This window comes from Oratosquilla oratoria, chromosome 6 (genome assembly GCF_046742065.1).
Source record: "Oratosquilla oratoria isolate Oo_2021 chromosome 6, ASM4674206v1, whole genome shotgun sequence".
NCBI lineage: Eukaryota > Metazoa > Arthropoda > Malacostraca > Stomatopoda > Squillidae > Oratosquilla > Oratosquilla oratoria.
This window is the reverse complement of record NC_134782.1, coordinates 36,948,646-36,959,896: the sequence shown is the minus strand read 5'-3', so window position 1 is coordinate 36,959,896 and position 11,251 is coordinate 36,948,646. Positions and strand designations below refer to the sequence as shown.

General features: G+C 40.2%; 1 long non-coding RNA gene across 1 annotated transcript in view; it reads right to left on the bottom strand.

The window, feature by feature from the left end:
• Positions 1 to 8,577, bottom strand: part of LOC143026395 (uncharacterized) — an 8,588-nt gene extending 11 nt beyond the window's left edge. The window contains exons 1-2 of the long non-coding RNA XR_012966477.1: positions 5,194 to 8,577; positions 1 to 4,695 (exon numbers count right to left, since the gene is read on the bottom strand). The exon at positions 1 to 4,695 is cut by the window's left edge and continues 11 nt beyond it. This is a non-coding gene — a long non-coding RNA (uncharacterized LOC143026395). The remainder of the gene's footprint in view (positions 4,696 to 5,193) is intronic.
• Between the last annotated feature and the right edge of the window lie 2,674 nt (positions 8,578 to 11,251).

Here is an 11,251-nt window from a genome sequence, read left to right as displayed (position 1 = left end):
TGTGATTTCCTTTCTCCCTTAGTTTTGTTTTGTCATGTGCTTCATCTTCTATTTCTTTCCTTCATTTGTTTCCTGCCTGCCCACCACCCTGCCACTTCCTTTCCGTCCTTCCATCCCAGAGCACTTCCACTCTCACCCCACTCCCTTCTTTATCTTTCTCCACTCTCTATCAGTTTTTTTTTGCCTGTCTGTAATATACATATATATATATTGTTCTTTCATGATTGATATAATTTTCATCCTCCTCACCCTCCATTCTTATTTGAAGTATTTCTCATGGCAGTGGATTGGTCAGGTAGCACGATTACTGGTGGGTTTAAATGACAAAACTTAAAGGAAGGGTAGCACCTATTTTCTATTTCCTGTCATTATTTTACATTCTTTTTCATTCCTCATATTTCCTAAACCACCTCCTCATACTTCCCACTCCTTCTTTGCCTACTTCCCTCTTCCTCCATCCAGCTCATATATTTTTTTTGTATTTTGTAACATATATGACCAGAGGAAGTATATACATAAGCATGGCATGGTCCTAACTGCATTTTTTAGTGACCTGAGGTTATTTAGTGGCCTAAGGTTAATTAGTGTCCAGAATCTAATGAACCACCAAAAGAGCATCATCATAGGTCTTGTAATTCCTTTACACTGTAGCTTTGAGTTCAGTGTTTGTTATTGATTTCAAAGAAGGCACATAGGGATCGGTGTAAATAACATGTTCCCCCTTTGCACAAGAAACCCAAGTTTAAATCCTGGGGCAGACACAAAAACTGGGTGCTGGTATTAAGGTTTTGTATGTACATACATTTACACCCTGTAAGTCACTTGATGCCATATCCAGACAACAAACAAACAAAAACTCACACATACACATGCATATTCACTCATTCTCACTTATTCACTCTCACTCACTCCTACACACACTCACACTTGTACACACACACACACACACACACACACACACACACACACACACACACACACACACACACACAGACACACACACACACACACAGACACACACACACACACACAGACACACACACACACACACACACACACACACACACACACACACACACACACACACACACACACACAGTGAGAGTGAGTGAGTGAGTGAGTGTGTGTGTGTGTGTGTGTGTGTGTGTGTGTGTGTGTGTGTGTGAGTGAATAAGTGAGTGAGTGTGTGTGTGTGTGTGTGTGTGTGTGTGTGTGTCAGAACAAACTATTAGGTACTCCACCTCCTACCCCATCCCCTAAGTCTGCACATCATCAGAATGTACTTAGTCCACCTTGCTAGGCTGAGGAATGGTAATATATTTGTGAACACCAGTGGCCTTTTCTTCTTTGAGTGAGATGTAGGTTAGACCAGAGGGTATTGCTAGTTATCTGGGGGGCATGGATTTGTAACAAGAGATGTGGGACAATGGATTGATCCCTTGTATAAGAGGCAGTGGCCAAATCAAAGCATGCCTTGAGACCTGGTGGAAGAAAAGTGAAAGGGGGGGGATTATAAAGGAATAGGATCCTGTAAACACATGTGTTAGAGAGGTAAACTAATCATTTGAGATATCAGATCTTGTAATAGACATATATTGAATGTTCTATAAAAAAGAAAGAATAATATTAGGAAACTACTTAAAGGCTATTTAATATGCTCCCAACTGACTTATACTCAAAATTTAATAGCATAAGAAAAGACTTAAAAAGTTCCTATTTTACAGGAACTATGATTGAGTGATGGAAAGTGTAAATGATACACATAAATAGTGGAAAGTGTATAAAAATGAAACGAGTGATTGAGGCCTGCATGAAAAGACTATCTGGATTCTTGAAGAGGGTGTCAGCAAAATATAAAGTAAGGGCTCAAGGAGAACACCTCAAGGTGGTGCTGTAGCTTCAGTACAGTAAGACAGGCTTTTATTAACTCGTTTGCCGTCTCCTACTTCTAAAACCCCCCATATTCTCTCTTGCTCACTTCTTTTTTTCCATTCTTGCTCCAACTTTTTCTTTAGTTTAGGTGATCTTATGGTGCTTTATTATTATTAGGCAATGTAGATGACTTTTGTCACATCAGATGCACTTCAGGATCATGCCATGATCATTCAGGAGTATGTAATTTCATATGGCAACCCTTTGAGGAAAACTGTCTTTTAGCTAAAACTTGTCTTTTATATATATATATATATATATATATATATATATATATAAATACTGTATGCATACATATCCTCTTGCTTGAACTGAATATCATGTCTTCATTTATTCACATTTGTATGTTGCACATTCTCTTAATATTACATTTTTTCCCTTCTTTCTTTATCCTCCCCACTGCATTTACTCCTCAAATCCAAAAGCCCTCAGAAGTTAGAGTGATTAGGGCAACTCCCAACCATTTTATGCTAAACTGAGTTGTGTGCATGTGTGTGTGTGACTGTGGACTTGTGGTATATCATGTATGAGTGGAGCTCTTAGCTAGCCATAATTTCATAAAGAGGCAACAAATGTATACATGTATATGTATTACTATGGATCATACAAAGGATATTAAGTCCTAGGGTATCATTGTACACTAGAATCTCTAGCTCAGTAGCAAATTATCAAGAGTAAACCTGCCCTATGCCTTGGATGTAGGTGTAAGAACTACAGCAGCATCACGTGTACTGACTGTGACATGAAGGAAGTTTGGTATGCTGGGATGTGGTGCGTCACAGGTAGAAAGTAGCCTGACGCCCTGTCTTAGGAAAACAAGCTGTGCTGCTGCTGCTGCTGCAATGCCACTTGGGGTAGCTTTTGGTATTTAGATCCTCCTTCCTGCTTACATTGAAATATTTGACTCCTGATTTGTCTTCTTTTCATCTTTCCACATCCGTCTTGCAGCAACGCCTGTGGTGTTGCTGTTCCATGCAGGACAGGGTGGGAAGCATTTCCTGTTTTATCTTTCTTAACAAAAATTAAAATCATTAGTCTTTATTATGGTCATCTTCCATGGCTAACATCCCTGTATCATTCAAGACTTCTTCTGTATGTAGACTTGTACATGTGTTAGAGAGATGAACGCATTGGAGACGGCTGTTGTTGCTTGGCAGTTGGCGGATTGATACATCTTCTGTATGTTAGTGTCATTGGTTTGGTAACCTTTCATGAATAGTCTTATGCTTCAAAGTCCTGCAGGAGGGAGGAACTCCTTCCTCTGTCCTGGCCCAGATAGTGTTTTAATACACAAACTGGGTGAATCTTTTTGTAAGTCATTAAACAGTTTCTCTCTGTTATGTGTATAGTTTATAACCAAACATTTCTGTTTGGGAATTAGATTTTGCCAATATTTACCTGTGTATGATTCTCTTCACACTTCATATTAACAGGTTATCATTATTATGCTATTTAGGTACCATTACTGTAATGTATTGGGGTGGTGATGATTACTACAGTTATCTTTGGTGGTGCCTAGAGCAGGAGCAACAGCCGTCAACCTAGTTGCAGTAAGTAATATAAGGAAACAAACTTTGTGTATTTTACAAGGACTTTTATTTCATTCCTTATGTCAGTGAAGTAGTATCTGTATTAGAAGCCATGGGTCTGCCAGTGTCATTGTTGAAAAGGTCATTAGTTGTACATATACTAGAAAGATAGTTCAGATCAACAAAATATATAAGAACTGACTTGCTTGATTTAGTTCACCCCATAAGAACTTAAATTCACATGTGTGTTCCAAAAGCAAATTTTGGTCAATTACAAAAAATTATCTGGTTATATACTATGTTTGAACAAATGAAAGAGCAGACAAATCTTACTTTTCAAAATGTAGTTGAAAATAAAGTATCCAATATGATGATAATTCAGTTTGATGTGAATAAAAAAAAATTAATATCTTGGTCAGTATCAGTAAAACAATGAAATGAAAGCATAGCTTTGTACTAAGTACAAATGCACTGAGAAAGTGGGACACAGAGAGACAGACAAACACACCCCCAGTGATAGGTACTTGCTAATGATGATCCTGGAAATTGGGCTGTCCATCGTGAAAACTCGCCATTTAGAGGTGCCAGTTTCTTTGATCTTTGCTCGATATTTCCTCATTCTCGCATAAACAGATCAGACAACTGCACCCCTCCTCCTACTGCTATAATCTAGTGATGTCGAAACTGTCCAGTTATAATACAACACCGACATCAATCCAAAACTACTTCAAATCTATAGGAGGAGTCTGAGGACTGTTACCAGCCACTGTGGGTCTGGAGCTCTCCATTCAATGAAAATTGAGGCAACAGTTACTGATCTTGTGTGTATACATGTATATACAGTACTGGAATGTTCCCTAAGTACATTGGAAGAATGTATTTGTATGAAGTAGAAATGCTAATACTGTTGATCACATACGTGATTTGTTTGCACTTTTTGTATGCACAGAATTGTGGGACCATATTTTCAGAGGGTGGGGTGGGTTGGTTGTCAGTCAGGCCATCTTCCAGTTCTTCCTTTCCAGATGAAGGACAACTGTTGTCTCACCACCTCCTCATGGTTATCCCTGGGATTGACTTTGACCAAGGAGGATGGTGCTAAGTGTGAGATAGTGACTGAAACTGCCAGTATATTCAGTCACTGTAAGAATTCTGCTTCAGCCATATAACAGTAACTTCATTCTTCCAATTATTATCCCAGTCCACCTGTATGGCTGTGGAGGTAGGAAATGAACTCTTGAAGTCCCCAGTCACAACCCAGATTGTAGGCAGTGCAAGCCCAGTGGTCACTGTATACTAGGACTTTGGGGGCAGTACTACTTGGCAGCTCCCTGCAAAGCTAACTTCCCCTCTTCAGGATCCACTCTGCTTACCCCACATGGGAAAGGGGCTAGTAAAAGTGCTCATAGCATGGCCTCCTTCAAAACCCCACCTGGCTGGGGTGCTTCCTCTAGCAAGGTCACTAACTGCAGGGCAAAGTATGAAGAAAGTGAAATGGTGAGGGATTAGGCCCCCCAAGCACAACAAAGCCCTGCACTCCCACCCTATTCTCTGACACTTCACCATCAACATAGTGATGATGCCTCAACTAGGGATGATATGATTATCACTGCTGACAGTGGGACAACCATTGGACCACTACCCCAATCCCATTAAGCAGTATAGCATTCCTGGACATGCTTTTCTGTACCAGCACCCATTCTAAGATGAAATTGGTTTTGAGTTGGATTACCTAAGGTTGTTGGTCTTAAATGCTACCAGTGGACCATCTCTTGATGCACAATTTTGCTTTATAAAGTCGAAAGGCTTTGTCACTCATTGCAGAAAATCCCACCAAACATGGCCTGAGGTAAATGGATCCCTAATTGTGGAAGTAGAATCAAGAACACAATAAGAGTACAGTCTCTTGACCTTAACTGATGCATCAGTCCAGAAAGAACAATAAGCAACATTTAACAGCAATGTGGATATAGTTTAATGTCCCACAACTATGGGAAAACTCAGAACTCTCATATAGAATCACACAATAAGAAGTAATACAAATTTCTGTAGAAAAAAAAAATTATGCTCTACTTATGCAAACTTCTGGCCACCTTTTAACTTGTATATATAGGAAACTCAAGACATGAGAAGGAATTACTTTCCCAAATAGTGTCAACATCCAGCAGGTATATGTGTGCACTGTTAGCCCATGCAACATTTTTATACAATATAGTTTACCTATTTGAACATGAAATCCTATGTCCTCAAAACTGAGAGCCTATCAGCCTCCAAGAATCCTCCTTAGTCCAAGTGAAATTCCTGATTGAACTTGGAATCGTGTATGCTGAAGCTCTGCGACCTGCCAACGCACCACAACCCTTCTCAACATTCTGACTCCAACAATCTCATAAAGAGAAGTCACAAACAAGAACTCCCTGCAAGACCTCCCAGTCACTCAAGCCCACTCCACCCTCACACTGGAAACCCAAACACCTTTTCCTCGCCACCCACATCACTAACAATCTCCCCACCCACCTTCCTCTTACCATCCCAGTAGGATAACTAGCACTTTGAAACAGGATTGTCACAATTAAAAAAGATATTTTCGCATCACCTATATCCTATGACTAAAGATGTACCTTGTGGTACTCCTCTTATGACATCACACATTCTACTCGAACTACTGGTGGACAACAACTACCCGTGACTCTTACAACACCTACAGTTGTTCTTGGGTGAGTTGTTTTCTCAGCTGTCCTGACGGTCCCGGCTCGTACACAGCGCAATCAGCTGAATTGTCTGCTTCAAGAAAGCCCTCTTGCAGAGTTCCCCATGTATCCATACGCAAGGGTTGACTCAAGGCCGAGATCCAGCAAATTGTTGTGAAGAAAAGTTACTGCGTGTTCACCCAGGTCCTCATTTTGTATGGTGGACGGCGTTTTAACTTGGCTCCTGCGGAGGTCTTTAAGGACCTTTGGTTCTTGAGTAATCTGACTCCTTGTTGTCCCTGGCCACCATGGTGACAGCAGCCAGCAGAGTGACAGTGGCCATCAAGGTCATGATGGCCACAGCCGGATTCCCGGGGTTGGGTCGATTCCAATAAATGTATAATATGATGGCCTTAGGCCATGTATGTGGGATTTTTAGGGTTACGAACAGACACGGATCGTACACCAAGGGCTCCCCTCCATTTCATCCCCACATAGTCCACTCCCCTATACCACCCTTGTCTCCCTCTTTTTTTTTTTTTTGCATTTATTGTTATGGAAGATTACTCGACTGCTGTGTCCTGATGATGTAGCTATTGCGTCCACTGAGCAAAGAGGCTACAGAATAACCAGGTGAAGGAGGACGTGGTTCCATATCGGTGTGGAAGCATCATGAGGCCCATAGTGACGCTATCTGGGGACGTACAGCTGCTGGTCAGGCCTCTTGGCTCGTGGGCGCGATATTGACGAAACTGGGGTAGAAGTCTACAGGTCACCCTGGCCGTGCTGTGGGACGGTCGGTAGGTGGTAGCACTCCCCTTGCCTGCAAGAAAGGTAAGTATTACTTTTACTGCCACGACAGTCAAATTTTACGTAGTGTGAATTCTAAATTCAAAGTCTACGATGGCAACCTATAGACAAAATTAAAACTCTGGGATTACTCCAACTGATGTGTTAGAATAGGTTGAAAAATTCAAAGTCTACGATGACAACCAAGAGACAATGTTCGAACGCTGGGATTACTCTCTTGAGTAGGATGAGAAAGACTGACGAAATCCAAACGCTCTAGCCAAATTGTCGAGTATATTGGCATCTCATAAACGCCAAAATCAAAACATGTATAAGATAACATGAATATACGAAATTCGTGTGCTAGAATATGGTACCTTAGCGTCAGAATGTAGAACGAAATAATGCTCGCTTTTCTGTGTTGACTGCTACCCGGCGGTTTTAATCAGCTGCTGATTTCAGTGGGATGAAAAAGACTGACGAAATCCAAACGCTCTAGCCAAATTTTCGAGTATATTGGCATCTCATAAATCAAACGCCAAGATCAAAACATGTGTAAGATAACATGAATATACGAAATTCGTGCGCTAGAATAACCTTAGCGTCAGAATATAGAACGAAATAATGCTCGCTTTTCTGTGTTGACTGCTACCCGGCGGTTTTAATCAGCTGCTGGAGACTAGATAGCGAAGAGTTTAGGCCTCTCATCTTATTGATACAAGAAAAAGTGGTTCAAGGACTTTGATGAAATAACTATGAATCAATTAGTTACTGTACTGGTAATCATCTTGCCGATGAGAATAGAATAATGGTAGTTTAGTTCTTGTATTTCTACATTAACATATATTTGTGCTTCAATGAAAACATACGAATTGTAAATAATTTTATGCGCTATTTTAAAGATATTTCGACGTTTAAACAGTGCAAGTCTAATTGTTCCCAATATTTCAGTACAATGCTAACGTTTTCATTATATCGATGAATATTTTTTTTTCGGGGACAATTACCTGTACTGCTATGAAGTAGTCTCGGGTTCTCCCGTCCGTTATTTTTTTCAAATTTGTCTCCCAGTCCTTCCCGTGCTGAAAGCGGTAAAATTAATGTGCAAATATCTGTTGTCTGTGGACGGGACTGCTTGAGACTGCACGTCTATACAAGTGCCGATTTTCTTAAAGTCAACCAAAAGTAATCACATTCGAAAAGAATGAATAAATTCACATCGAGATAAACGGAATACAAACTTGGCCATCTTTGTGAAACGCTTCAGGCCTAATTTTCTGCCAAACGAGTACTCACCACCAATCCAATTAGGCGACTCTGAAAGCAGTTCCGATATTTTTTAATTTCAAAGTGTTCAACATTTTCCATGTATTTGTGTGGTAAATTGAGATTAATTGTCTTATTATTATTTTTATATACATGAAAATGGTGTTAAAGAATTGTATACTGGTGCTGTAGATTCCTTATATATGTGATTCTCATATGTTTTATACTTTGTAATAGGTTTAGATCCTATACAGCACTTTTAGTCGTGTGTATCTAATTGAATCCTATGTAGACATCTTTTGTTTTTGTTAAGTTACTGATACGAAGACGTTCTAGACGTCGCTTGTTGGTTTACATCCGCTTGCAATAAAACTCAAGAAATAGACCCCGTTTTTCAACTTTCCTCACCGACACACTGCTACAATTTGACGACTTGTACATTTATTCTGGTTGTCTTCAGGCAGTTGGACTAACCAAACAAACTTTCTGCGTGTTGAAAGCATTAAACATGTATCTATGAACCCTTTCATTGTTTTTTTGGCGACTTATGATTGTCGACATCCGTCATACCAACGACAAGGCCAGACTTTTTTTATTATTATTATTCATTGGGTTGCGGGCCCACCGACGTAGGAAAACCCGAATTCTCTATTTTGTTTCTTTCGAACTGCCAACTAGCGCTAGTATAACGATCAGAGTAAAATAATAATAATGGTAATGATAATAACAATAATGATAATAATAGTAATAATAATAATAATAAATAGATAAATTAATAAAATATAATGGGGGTCTACTATTTGTACAAAACATGCAAAGCTTGGTACATACAGAATTTTTGCATGCTCATCAGCCTGGCCAGTGAGAAGGTATAAATGAAACAAATGAAAAAAATAATGATGATAATTCCGACCTGACATGGGCTCCTAAAAGTTCTATATGCGTTGGGAACGATATATATATATATATTATATGCAAAAAGATCACAACACCACGTGATCCAAAACATTGCTGATAATTAACCACAGGGAAAAAACGGAAAAGAAAACTAGAATTCCCAAGCGCTTTCGTGATATTTCACATCATCAGGGGATTACAACAAAGAAAATTGTCACATAGGTATATAAGAGGTAATACAATAAACTGGGAAAGGAACGGACATAACACATGGAGAAAATGTCACAAACATTGAACACTTACAATTAAATCATTTTTGTAATGATTTAATTTGATTACAAATTTTGTCAATGATAAAATTATCTAATTTAAACATACCATAGCTAATATTAATATTAGATCCTTCAGAATTTTTTATCATGCAACTTTCAATGATATTTCTTTTGGCAAATGAATCACAATTTATGATAGAAGAGGCATTGGTCCAATCGATACGATAATCGAAATCTCTCATATGGATAAACAGCGCACTAGACTCTTGTGCTGTTTTTACACTGTACTTGTGTCGCTTGACCCTAGTTAGGGAAATTTCCGGCGTGCCCAGAAAAGGACGCGTCAGTTAGTCAGAGAGCGTGCGTGTACCCAAGAACAATAAAGCAGTGATACGTGTCCGTGTCTGCAGTGCCCCATCTCTAAATGGATAAAGCTATTAACAGATAGTAACATTCAACAGATGGTGGCAGAAGTGGGATCTTCGTTTATTCTGCAAGACAAGTGGGTTCCGGTTAGAATTTCTTCCCACCCACCCACCCTGTGCCTTACACGGACACCAACGTGCTTCGATACTATTTCCAGTCATCACTGATCCATCTTTACTTAACGGGACAATACTCTGCTACGTCCTGTGTGGCCAACATTCCCCAGCTAAAATTCATCTTCAACTCTCTAGAGAACGCCTACGAGACCTTCTATGGGGTCACCTCCGCCTTCACTCCCTCATTCACCAAGCGCTACAGTGTGCTGGTGGTAGCCCCTCCCCCCCATCAGGAAGCTTCTAGACACTTCCTGTTTACAACTTTGCGTATACCTCCTCCAACCGCTCTCCATCATCCTGTGGACTTTGTCCTCACGCAGTGACAGGACCTCACCGCACTCTACTTGGCCGTAACGCACAACTACTGCGTAGGTCTCCTCCACCCGCTCTCCGTCATCCTGTGACCTAGTTCTTCACGCAGTCGGCAGGCAACTACCCACCTCTCCGCTACCCCATCCACCCACCCTGCTTGCCCGTGACACCAACTCAATGCACCTCCTGTCCTCGCCCGGGCACTTCGCACCTCCTACTCCACTCCTGCAAAGAGTGTTCACCTTCTCCACCGCTCACCAACATCGCCCATTTCCGTCGGACCTTCGTTCCTTCGCTTCCAAATGAAATATATAAACTCAGTGACTTCTAATTTATATATAGTGTTTCCTCTGGATTACTAGTGCATATTTTCCCAAACATACTTAATAACTTCAGTGCTTGCAGTGCAATTCCTGTATGATTATTATAAGTGCCATGTTATACAGTATATATATATATATATATATATATATATATATATATATATATATATATACATATCAGTTTCGCTTGTACCTCCTCTCCATATCTTTTGCAGTTCTTTCCACTTTTTGCAGCCAAGAAATTCTTCGTGTTCCTTCTTACTCTTCCGTGTGCTTTTTCTTCCCATTTGGTACTACCCACATATTCAATAATTCCTCCTCCTCCTTCCAAGGTAAGTGGAAAACTCTTTGGCACTACACGTTTATATTTCTAATAACAAAATTTCCCCGTTATCCTATTCCAAGTCCCAAATTCCCTCGTCATTCAATTCATTTGTCTCCACGCACTCCCCCATTCATTAACCGTACGCCCCTCAACGCAACTCTAGTGTCACAAACCCCACCAGTTTCAAACCCTACTACCATGGCTTCTTCCTCCACCACAATTAATGACCATAGTCCATGGAACTATCGACGGTCCAAAATTTACTGGTGACAACATCCCCATCTACACCTTTCTTTCAAATGTCAATGCGTGTATTAACCGCAGAAAATGTGCAACAGATTCAGAGAAAATAGCAGTTCTCCTCAACTTTGTTG